We start from the raw sequence: 12,600 nt of genomic DNA on the forward strand, positions 1-12,600 counted from the left end.
TCAAGTTGGAAGGGACCCTTAGATGCCGCTGAGCAAAATTTCCTCATTTTACAAATAGGGAAATTGAAACACAAGTTAAGTAAATTGCCTGGGGTCCCATACATGGTAAGTATATGAAGTAGATTTGAACCCAGGCTTCTGAAGTAATTCCAAGCCCCCTGCCCGATCCAAGGAATTGCTTCTTCTCATTCTGTCATTTTGCTTCTTAATTCTGAATTCTAGGACTTCTCCCCACATTGCTGATCACAAAGTCTGCCTCTTTCAGGGCTCTTGGAAGGCATCAGTGTATGTGTGTGTGTGTGTAGAATGGGAATAAAAAATGATCAAATTCAGAATAGGTCCATTTGGAAACGCTTCCTGAGAAGCTCTGAGATCCTGGCCCTGGATCTCTTCTCTTTACTGTCCAAGGATGATCTATCTGAGAATTCTCTGCAGTCCCAGAAGCATGGAAGAGTTTAGGATTAAGCTAGCGAAGGCCCCGAGTGCCCTTTAAAATGACGGTGCTTTTTCTGGCCAGGGGCCCCATTTTTCAAACACCCATTTTGTGTCTAAGGGCAGGTGCTGACCTGTTCATTTGTTTCTGCATCCATCCATTCTCCTTTATGTTCCTCGCTATAGAGGAGCCTTAAGTCTATTTCTTAACAGACTCTTAAGGCAAGAGACTTGGTGCTAGAATCCAAAGTGCTAGAATCAGAGACCCGAGTTCAAATCTAATCTTATATATTTACTAGCTTTGTGACTTCAGATAGGTCACTCTCTGTTTGCCTCAGTTTCCTCAAGTAAAATAAAGTTAAAAATAGTACTTATCTACCAGGGTGGTTGTGAGGATGAAGTGAGAGAGTATTTGTAAGGCACTTAGCCTCTATAGCACATAGCACCATAGTGCCTTTTTTGGGTTATTTTTGTTATTATTATTCCTAGTTTGCTGCTAATTTTCTGTGTGTGACCTCAGGGTAAATAAAAGTTGTTGAATCTCAGTTTTTTTAATTGCAAAATGGGTGGAATTATTTCTGCCCTGCCTTTCCAGTTTGTTAAAGAGATTAAAAAGAGAGGGGGGGGGATATTCCCACATTGGGACTGAAGAGTAGTAGTAGTTTCTCTTCTCTCTCTCTTCCTTCTTCCTCCCGGCCTCAGGCTGATGACAAAGAGGCCATTTGGTCCAGAGGGAGAGCCCCTCCTTCGGAAGCCCCCTCTGCTTACCTGCCCCTCTGGGCTGCCCTAGTCTCTGCCTCTTGCTAAATCTTTTCAGGAATGACTTCACCAGCCACAGCTGTTTACATGCCCAACACCTGAGCTGCCCCTCCCTGCCTGGCTCACTCAGCATGTCTGGGTTGGAATTCGAATCAGTTTTGACCCGAGGGGAACCTGGCATCACCCCAGCTGTCTCAGAGGATCACAGACTCCTAGCTTAAAAAGGGGCATGTCAGAGGTCATCTCTCCCACCTGCCACCTCCCATTTTTCCGGGGTCCCCCTTGTGCTTGAAAGTTTCCCCACCAGGAAAGCAAAGGCATCTTGTTTCTGAACTCGGGACCTTCCACTTTCCTTCTGGGGAGATTTTTTTTTTCTTTTTTTGCTGAGGCAGTTGGGGTTAAGTGACTTGCCCAGGGTCACCCAGCTAGGAAGTGTTAAGTGTCTGAGACTTGAACCCGGGTCCTCCTGACTTCAGGGCCGATGCTCTGTCCACTGCACCACCTGGCTGCCCCACGGAGAGATTTTTCCAAACCTAACAACAAGACTCTTCCTTCTGCAGCGTTCTAACAGAACGTTAGCCGTAGAAGCGACCTTAGAACGTCCCATTTTACACTCGAGGAAACCAAGGCTGGCGGAGACAGAGGGACAACGCAGATGACAGGAAGGAAATGGCCTAGCCAAGTATTGAGTCCAAGTCTCTTTTCCATGGCACGGCCCCTTTGCTTCATTCTGTTGTTTTACCTGAGCAGGGAGTCACTTTATAAATCACCCCGGGTCAGGGTCAATCAGTAATATTAATAATTAAAAAGTAATAATAATAATAATTTCCATTTCTATGTACTCCTTTACAGTTAGAAAGGGCAGTGACCACATAGTATCACATGTTGATCCTGAAATCAACCCTGTGAGCTTAGCAGGACTGGGGCTTGTATCCCTATATTGCAGGTTGAGGTTCAGAACAAGGAAATCGTGTGCCCGCCCTGGTCAGTGGCTGCCCCCAGGAGGATAATTTCCCTAGGGGTGGGGGGTGATGGGGGAGGGAGGGGTTGGGGTAGGCAGCTTTTATTTATTGATTCTGTTGAACCCGGTTCCAAGCTGGGATGGGGGAATGGAGGGGTGGAGCTCTGGGCTGATGGAGGGCATGAAATATTGCCCTGGAATAAGCATTTCCATGGGTTTTTTTTTTCCCCTGACCTGGCCTGTCAGTTCCCCCATGATGCACTGGCAGAATATTCAAATTGGGGATGGTCAATTGCTTGGGATATTTATATCCATTTTTAGGGGAATTGCACTGGCTGAATGTATCTCCCTGCTCTCTCGATATGCAAAGCAGGCTCTTTGCAAATCAGTAAATCATTAGGGGGATTAATCACCCCGCCAGGCTGAGGGCTAGATTTCATTTCTCACAAAGCAAACTTTTTCTCTGGCTGGTTTCAGTTTCCACCCCACTAGGGGAAGAAGGGAGGGAGAGGTAGGTTGGAAGGAGAGTGGGTAGGGGACTTTGAGATAATTTAAATCCTTAGTCCAGTCAGCCCTTCAGTCTTGATTTTCTCTGCTGATGAGTTATATAGCTCGTCCCCCCCTACTCCCTAGGCCTGGTGAGCTCATCTGACAAGAATGGGGGTTATGCCTTATCCCATTAGAAGGACCTCTGGGAGAAGAGTGGACAGAGCCCTAAGGTCCCAGGGGAGAACCTCCATCAAGGCTGGTTGCAGTAGGAAGGTTTCTGTTTGGGGATTTCTGGGATTTAATTTCCATATTCATGAGCCATCCTTCTGTACTTGCTGGGGCTAGCTCTCTAGAAGGCACCTGTAATGTGGGCTCAGTCTGTGTGTTTCAGCTAGTCTGTGGGCAATCAAATCCGGAACAATCCTCTTCCTCCTCCTCCTCTCTTTCTCCTCCTCCTGTCTGTCTCTCTGCCTATATCTCTGTCTCTCCGTTTCTTTCCTTTCTTTTCCTCCCGTCCTCTTTCCTCTTCTGTCTCTTTCTCTCTTACTCTCCGTGTCTCTGTGTCTGTCTCTCTCATTTGTGCCTGTGTTCTAGACCAGGATTTCTTAAACTTTCTCTACTCAAGACCTATTTTTGCTCAAGAAATTTTTATTCAACCTAGATATATAGGTGTATAAAACGGGTATATTAATCAAACATTTACTAACAATAAATCATAATTTCACACCCCCCACATTCAATTATGTAACCCCATATAAGGTCGAGACCCACAGTTTAAGAAGTTTTTTTTCTAGAATACTTCACTTCCCCTATGGCCTGTATTGTAAGGGTTAGTGAGGAGGGAGAATCCGGATGGTGGGGAGTAGGACCATGCTCTCAAAATCATCTGTCCTCTGAATGTGAGAACTGAATGTAAAGCTGGATGGGGTGGATGGAGGTGGAGGTGAGAACCTCAAAATTTCAGAGCTGGAAGTGCCCTGAAGATCACGAAGTAGAATTCTCTCATTTTTTCCCAGGAGAGAACTAAAACCAGGAGAGAACTTACCCAATTCTTTGCAGAACTAGGAGCAGAACGCCAGGCTCTTTCTACCACACTATGGATTAAGACACCTATTTCTCCCTTCACCCCCACCTCCAACAGTGTTTGCGTTGTGTGTGGGTGGGGAGAAATGCCCTCTTCTTTGTTTGCTCTTTATCTCACTTACACTCCCTGGGTGAATCTGCCTTGCTCTGGGGCAGTAGTTACCCAATAAAGGCCCCATAATTATATGGCTTTCATTTTGTATAGTTTTAAAGTGGGATGAAGTCACATTACTCTTCTTCTTTCTGGTGCTCTGCAAAGTTTCAGTGAGTCTAAGGTCGGATAGTCTAGACCTTCAAGTGTCTCTCTCCTAGCTTCCTACAATCCCTCGGTGGGACCCCTCTTACTGTCTGAATACTAGACCTTTAAGAGGCCTGAGAAATGGTCTAATATAGGCACTTTTAACTTTTTTTTGGGTATGTTATGAACCCTTTTAGCAGTGCATTGAAACTAGGAAATACTTATCCCTTCCTTTTCAGAATCATATTTTTAAATGCATAAACTGCATAAGATTATCAAGGAAACCAATTAGATTTAAACAGTGATATAAACATATGTCTGTCTATCTATGTATCTATCATTATGTAATCCTGGGCCTTGATTTCCTAATTTATAAAATGAGGCTAATAATAGCACCTGCCCTTCAGGATTATTGTGAGGATAAGATGAGTTGGCATGTAAAGTATTTTTTAATGTGTTGCATAGTATTTATTAATATAATATTAATATAATTTATGTTATTTAGAAAATAATTAAATTTCTATATTAATTATAATATGACTTTATTAATATACTATAATAATAATTATTATTATGTCTCTTATTGTTCCTAGTTTAGTTCTCAGGGGTCCAGCCAAACAAATATAATCCCTCATCTCCAAGACAACTCTTTATAGACTTGCCAATGGACATTCTTTCCCCTTCCTGCACTGAAGTCTTTATCATTTTTTCTTTTTCTTTCTTCCTTCCTTGCTTCCTTCCTTCTTTCCTTCCTTTCTTCCTTCCCTCCCTCCCTCCCTCTTTCCCTCTCTTTTTTCTTTCTTTTTTTGTTTCTTTGTTTCTTTCTTTCTTCCTTCCTTCTTTCCTTCCTTTCTTCCTTCCCTCCCTCCCTCCCTCCCTCCCTCCCTCTTTCCCTCTCTTTTTTCTTTCTTTCTTTCTTTCTTTCTTTCTTTCTTTCTTTCTTCTTTCTTTCTTTCTTTCTTTCTTTCTTTCTTTCTTTCTTTCTTTCTTTCTTTCTTTCTTCCTTCCTTCTTTCCTTCCTTTCTTCCTTCCTTCCTTCCTTCCTTCCTTCCTTCCTTCTTTCTTTCTTTCAGACTGGGCCTCCTCGTCTTGGTTCCCTCCCTTGTAAGTACAGCAGATATTTAGGGGCCTAATCCCACTGTTGGTCAGCGTGGGAGCTTTAACCTGCTCTGCTTTTGATCCGGGTAGGATAGTGTCCTTCCTCAGCCCTGATGGGGACTCATCATTTTGGTGCCAAACTTATTCTGGACAACTTATGTGTTGTTAGCTCTGTTTTATTTATTTATTTTTAATAGTATTTTATTTTTCCAAATGCATACAAAAATAGCCTTACATTCACTCCTGGAAATGTAAGTTGGGTTCCAAATTTTTCTCCTTCCTTTTCCCTTCTTTCCCTTCCCCAAGACAGCAAACCATTCGATATAGATTAAAGTTGCAATTCTTTATATATCTTTAAATTTGTCATGTTTTAGCCCTATTTTAGCTCAGTAATCCTGAGCTCAAATCATTCACCAATCTCAGCCTTCCCAATAAGTGCTATCATGGCACCTTCTATGATTTTTTTTAATTCTTTGAAAAAATGTTTTTTTTATCTACTATGGTATTTTATGTATTTTTATTTTTCTCATAGACTTAAACATCCCCAGTTCTTTCACTTGATGCTCACATAGCATATAGTTCAGTCTTCTTGTAATCTTTCTATTTAAAATCATAAAACCAGAGGTGAATGGATCAGTGAAGTCATGTAGTTGTAGACAATCAATGAAGGCTCAGGCAGCTTATGTGTACTTGCCCAAGGTCAAATGAGAACTGAATATGAATATTCAAGATATGAATAAGGATATGAACTCAGGTCTTCTGAGCCAAATTCTCCTTCTTTCTGCTGTCTCATTTGGCCTTCTTTACAACATCATTCCTAAAATCCGTGGCCTAGATTGCCATGTTCCCCAGCAATGATTGGCTCAGGTACAGGGTAACTCTTTTTGCTCTGGCCACCAGGTCTCTGTGGATGCAGCCAGAGCCCAAATCATCGACTTTTACTTCTGAATCATGCATATGGAGGGCAGCCTGGCCCAGTGAGCTGTTTCTTCCTGAGGTTGAGCAGTGGCTACTTTTCTCTCCTCTGGCCTTTCTTCCCACTCCAGGCCAAACCTGGACAGCTCTTCTGGGAAAACCCCAAGCCAGGGATTCTCTGAGTTGTGGTGGGCTAGTGTATCAGAATTCTCCCTAATTCAGGGTCAGGATCATAGGACTGGGAGCTTAGAGAGATCTTAGAAATCAACCGTGCAACCCGTTTATTTTATAGGGCAGGGGTGGAACTTGAGCTCATGTTTTTCGACTTGGAATTTGGTGCTCTTGCTTTTGGTCCCCTATCTGAATTGTTATACTCACTGCTTCTTCTTTTTGCAGAATTTAACTCCACACTTCTCTGATGCTCTCAAGATGCCACATGAACAAGACTTCACTGAAAACAGACCTGCAAAGGGATTGCAGTCAGCAGTACAAATCTGAAGGTTGGGGAGTCCCACGGCCTGGCAGGGGGTTTTTGATTTTTGTGTTTTTTTTTTCAGGGTTTATCCAATGTCTTCTCTAGACGTACATTCCTACTCTAGGAATGACTGATTCAGGAATCCTATTGGGAGTATCCCTGGCAGTTAGATGGTGAAATGGATAGAATGCTGTATTTGGAGTGGGGAAGACCTGACCTGAAATCCAACCTCAATCATTTATTTGTGTGATCCTGGGCAACTTATTTAACATCTATCTGTCTCAGTTTTCTCATCCATAAATTGGGGATAAAAATAGTATCTACCTCCCTTGGCTGTTGTGAGGATCAAATGAGATATTATTTATAAAGCATTTAGCTTAGTGCCTGGAACACAGTAGGTGCTTAATAAATGTTTATTTTCCTCTTTTGCTTGCCCTTCTGAAAAATAGGGATAATAATAACACCCATCTCTAAAAGTTGTTGTAAGGGTCAAGTGAAATAATATATGCAAAGGGCTTTGTAACCCTGGAATGCTAAATTTTAAATGCTAGATATTATTAATTTTAAAATTATTTTTGTAGTAACTTTTTATTTTTAAAAATACATGCAAAGATAATTTCAACATTTATCCTTGCAAAATCTTGCATTCCAATTTTTTCTCCTTACCTCCTTCCTTCTCCCTTCTTCTAGACAGCACATAATCCAATATAGGTTAAATGTGCAGCTTTTCTATACATATTTCCACATTTATCATGCAGCACACACACACACAAAATCAGATCAAAAGGGGGAAAAATGAGAAAGAAAAAACAAGCAAGCAACAACCACAAAAAGATGAAAATAATATGTTGGGATCCACATTCAGTCCCCACAGTCCTCTCCCTGGATGCTCCATCACAAGTCTATTGGAAATAGCCTGAATCAGTTCACTATTGAAAAGAGCCACGTCCATGACAGTAGATTATGACATAATCTTGTTGTTGCTGTGTACAATAATCTCCTGATTCTGCTCATTTTACTAAGTATCAGTTCACATAAGTCTCTCCAGGCCTCTCTGTATTCAACCTGCTGATCATTTCTTACAAAACAATAATATTCCATAACATTCATATACCACAATTTACCCAGCCATTCTCCAGTTGATGGGCATCCATTCAATTTCCAGTTTCTGGCCACTACAAATAGGGCTGCCACAAACATTCTTACACATACAGGTCCCTTTCCCTTTTTTAGTATTTCTTTGGGATATAAGCCCAGTAGTGAGACTGCTGAATCAAAGGGTATGCACAGTTTGGCAGTCCTTTGGGCATAATTCCAAATGGCTTTCCAAAATGGCTAGATCTAGCTATTATTATTGTTATCTTCGGTTTCATTCCCTGGATCTGCCTGTCCTCCCATTATCTTTGTGTCCTTTTCAATTCAACAACTATATTAAGAAGGAATAAGCATTTATTAGGTGTGCAAAGCATGGGGCTTTGGGGGAGAGCAATGACAATGGAGAGGACAATCAGGAAAGGTGTGTGTGGGAAGGGCTTCATTAGAGCTGAAAGAGTTGGTTTTATGAGAGAAATGGGACATCATTCCAGGCATGGGCAACCTGGACAAAGGCACTGCAGTGGGAAATGAAATATCACATTTGGGTAACCGAGCACAGTTTGGCTGCAACACAGAGCATGTGAAGGGCAGTAATATGAAATCAGCTTCCAAAGCTAGACTGGACCCATATCCTGAAGGGCTTAAAATGCCCAAGAGGGAAGTTGCTATTTTACTCCAAGAGACAAAGGGAGGTATGAAGCTGGTTGGTTGGGGGAGTGACCTGATTAAGACTATGTATTAGCAATATCAATTTAGCAACTTTATGGAAGATGAATGAGGAAGAGGAGACTGGGAATAGAAAAGCTGTTCTAACAGTTTAGACATACATTAGGGAGGTGACCAGGGGAATGGACCTAAACTCTAAAGAATTCTTATTATCATTAAATTATTGATATATAATATATCTTAATATAATATATAATAATATATCTTAATATTATGTTTTAAGATATATTATTAACATAATAATATCTTATTATTTCTTTCTCTCTCTCTCCCCTCTCTTTCTCTCTCTTTCTCTCCCTCCCTCTCTCTCTCTCTCCTCTTCTTTTGTCTTCTGCCTCCCACTCCCTCTCCTTCTCTTTTTCCTTTTCCTTCTCACTCTATCTTTCTCTCACTTTGTGAGATGTGCAGCATGGTCTCAAGCTCTATCTTTTAAACTTTTAGATTTAGACACAAGTACTTAACCAACAATATCTATGTCTACCCTCCTCTGTGACTTAGGGCATGAGATGTACGGGGGAGCTTCAGTCTCCCACCTTGTTGGTGGGAATATAAGCTCCGTGAGATCAGAAATGATTTCCTTTTTGTCTTTGTTTACCCAGGGCCTAAAACATGCTGTTGTTTCTTCATTTTTCAGTCACGTCTGACTCTTTGTAACTCTGTTTAGGTTTTCTTGGCAATGGTACTGAAGTGTTTTGACATTTCTTTCTCCAGCTCATTTTATAGATGAGGAAACTGAGGCAGACGGGCAGGGTTAAGTGACTTGCCCAGCCTCCCCCCTCGCCCCCCATAAAAATCTGAAGCCAAATTTGAACTCAGGAAAATGAGTTTTCCTGACTTCAGGCCTAGCACTTTATGCACTATGGTGCCCCCTCCTCTCCCCCCCAGCTACTCTAATTCCTAGAATACAGTAGGTGCTTAATGAGTGTTTTTGAATTGAAGCCCAAGAGTGGAGATATGACCCTTATGGGATATTCCAACTAGGTCTAGGAGGCAGACAGACAGTTCTACTGGAAGGGGTGAGTGTATTTAAAAATATGATGCCTATTATAATTATGTCAAAAATATCACTGACGTCTTAACTCATCTTAAGTCTGTAGAATCTTACTTTCTGAGATCTCTAGAAGCTGTCCCAAAACCTGCAGGCATCTTTCAAATACCTTGACACCTTGTGATATAGACTCATTGATTTTTAAATATTAAAATTAAATTGATTTGCATCTGATTTACATGTATTAATTAATATGAGTAATTAATTAATTTGTTAAGTTATTAATATCAACTTTTCCTTTCCCTGGCCACCTATAAGGCTTTACAAGAGAGTAAGGTGTGTGTGTGTGTGTGTGTGTGTGTGTGTAGGGACAACTATGTGGTTCAGTGGATAGGGTGCAGGGCCTGGAGTTAGAAAACTCTGAGTTCAGATCCTGCCTCAGATACTTATTAACTGTGTGACTCTGAGTAAGTTATTTGAACTCTGAACCTTTCTTTCCTCATGTTAAAAGAGTGGATTGGACGTGATGAATGGTGAATCTTTTTCAGTTCTAAATCTGTAATCCCATTACTATCTATTCTAGCCATCTTCTTCCTTCCTTTTCCTCCCTGTCAGTAATTATAATTTTTTGGTTCTTTTTTTTCCTCTCCATTCAGCATCACCACTGAGACATCTGAAAATATATTTTGAATATCGCTAGTTTCTAGATCTTCACCAGTGGCTGTCTCTGTTTCTGTCTATCTGTCTCTGTCTTTGTATGTCTTTCATAAAAAGCCTCAGGTCCTCAAAAACTTTCCCACTGGAGTCTTTGAGTTAAGGCATTGTCTCCAGAAGGCCTCAATGTTGCTGTGTTCACTGGGAAGAGTAATATATTCACTCATTGTAATCTTCATTCATTAGTATTTTAATATGCACCATGATGGGAGGAGATATAAGACTCAGGATTTTTTTTTTTGCTTTAAAAAAGTTATTTTTTAAAATTTAAATTTATTTAGCATTTTATTTTCCCCCAGTTATATATAAAAACTTTTTTTTTTTAAAAAGATCCAGATATTGAAGAGGAAGGAGAAAGAAGAAACTGGGAAAGGTCTTGGGACACTCCTGGGGATGGGAAGGGCATTAGGATAGTGGTCTAGGACTGGGAAAATGCTGCTGTAGGGGTATAGAAGGCAAGGACAGGAGTAGCCAGAAGAGAGATATGTAGGGAAAGGCAGAGAACAGGAGAAAAAGAAGAAAATTGTCAGAAATAAGAAAAAGGAGAAATAAAAAACAGGGGAATAGACTGGGATAGAGAGCTAATGAGAAGGGAGAGAGAGCAGAGTCCTGATGGTTGGGGTTCTGGGAAGGAAGCCCCTCATTTTAGACAATGGTTGAGGACTTGAAGATGCCTTGAATGTATCCATCCAAGTAAAGAGTAAGCCATTATTGACTGGTCACTAGTTGTTTGAAGTAGGAGATCTTGGGGCATACCCAAACTGCTACTCATCTTGACTCCCTCAAGGGAAACCTCAGTGGAGGGAGACCATTACCCCTCATCTTCCCTTAGTGATTTTTCAGTCACGTTTTGACTCTCTGTGACCCCATTTGGAGTTTTCTTGGCAAAGATATTGGAGTGATTTGCCATTTCCTTCTCATTTTGTGGATGAGGAAACTGAAGCAAATAAGGTTAAATGACTTACTTAGGGTCATACAGCTAGGAAGTATCTGAAGCTGGATTTGAATTCAGGTCCTAATTATCTTTTATTCTACTCTTCCCTTCCCTTTTCTTTTTCTCTTTTGGTTGTAAGGACTAGTGTGTGATGATAAAATCAGCATTGGGTTTGGAGAGAAAAGACATTGCTTCAAATCTTAACTCTCCCACTTCCAATCTGTGTGACCTTAAATTAGTTTATATCTTCTGTTTTTTCTTCTGTAAAATGAGGGAGGATGGATTAGATTATCTCTAAATTCTAAATCTTCTAGTTCTAAATCTTATGAAAAAAAAAAACATTTCTAGCTACAAAGACATGAACTGATCTCCCAGGTGTTGGCTCCTTTTTCTGAGAGCAGCCATACTAGTATTGAAACTGGAAGGAGGTATTTGCCTGGGCTCCTGTCTTCCCTCTTGGTCTTTTTTTGGCTGGGCAATTGGGGTTAAGTGACTTGTCCAAGGTCACACAGCTAGTAAGCATTAAGTCTCTGAAGCCAAATTTGAACTCAGGGCTGCCTGACTTAGGATTGATGTGCCATTTAGCTGCCTCTTCCCTTTTGGTCTTGTTCTCTGCCTCAGTCTCTCCTTCTCTGCCATAGCTTTTTTTCTGGAGATACACTTGGCTGCTCTATCTTTTAGTAGACAACATAGATCTTGCCCCTGAATAGAGAAGGTGGCAAGGATCCAGGTTATCTCTGTGGAGAAAGTGATGCTTTAAAGGACTGAGAGAGGCAAAGAAATACAGAGGCAAGGGGGAAAGGATGGGAAGAAGGAAGGAGGAAAAAGGCAAGGGAGATAGTGATGGATGAGTGGAAGAGAGGGAAAAACAGACAGAGACACGGAAACAGAATCAGACAGAGAGCCAGACCCAGAGAAATGGGGAGAGAGATAATGACTTGGGCAAGTCCTTTTCTTCTTCTGGTCTACAGAGGGAAGGCACTAATCAGATGATTTCTAAGTCTTTTCCAGACAGGGATATGTTGGAATCAGCTTTAATAGAAGACCTAGTTGTTTAATGTCTAGAGTGAGCATGTCTACTTTGAAAATCACATCTACAAATCAGGACTAGATCCATTGTTTTGTTGATAGTCTAGACTGAAGAAAGTATCAATAATGCAGATTAAATTAAGAAGTATGTGGGCATTTCCCCCCCTTCTGAATAGTCAGGTTGTTAAACATTTACCAGCAAACCCCTGAACTACTCTATAAACATTGCTTGAATACAGCAGGAGATTAGTAGAAGATACAGGGAATGAAGCCATCACCGACTTGGAGGTCCTGGTAACTTGGCCTAACACCACCAGCACCAACACGAGCACCAGTACCAGTACCAGTACCAATACCAGCACCACCTGCCACCATCAACCACTACCATTACCATCACCAGCAGCAGGCAGTTACATAATTTTAAGTTTTTTTTCCCCAAAAGTATTTTATTTTTCCAAATACATATAAAGATAATTTTCAACATTCATTTTGGTAAAACTTTGTGTTCTAAATTTTTCTCCCTTTCCTCCCCTCCCCAAGACAACAAGCAATCTGATGTAGGTTAAATATGTGCAATCCTTTTAAACATATTTCCATATTTGTCACATTGTGCAAGAAAAATCAGACTAAAAGGGAAAAAAAACCACGAGAAAGAAAAAGTGAA

The sequence above is a fragment of the Antechinus flavipes genome, chromosome 3 (genome assembly GCF_016432865.1).
Source record: "Antechinus flavipes isolate AdamAnt ecotype Samford, QLD, Australia chromosome 3, AdamAnt_v2, whole genome shotgun sequence".
Lineage (NCBI taxonomy): Eukaryota > Metazoa > Chordata > Mammalia > Dasyuromorphia > Dasyuridae > Antechinus > Antechinus flavipes.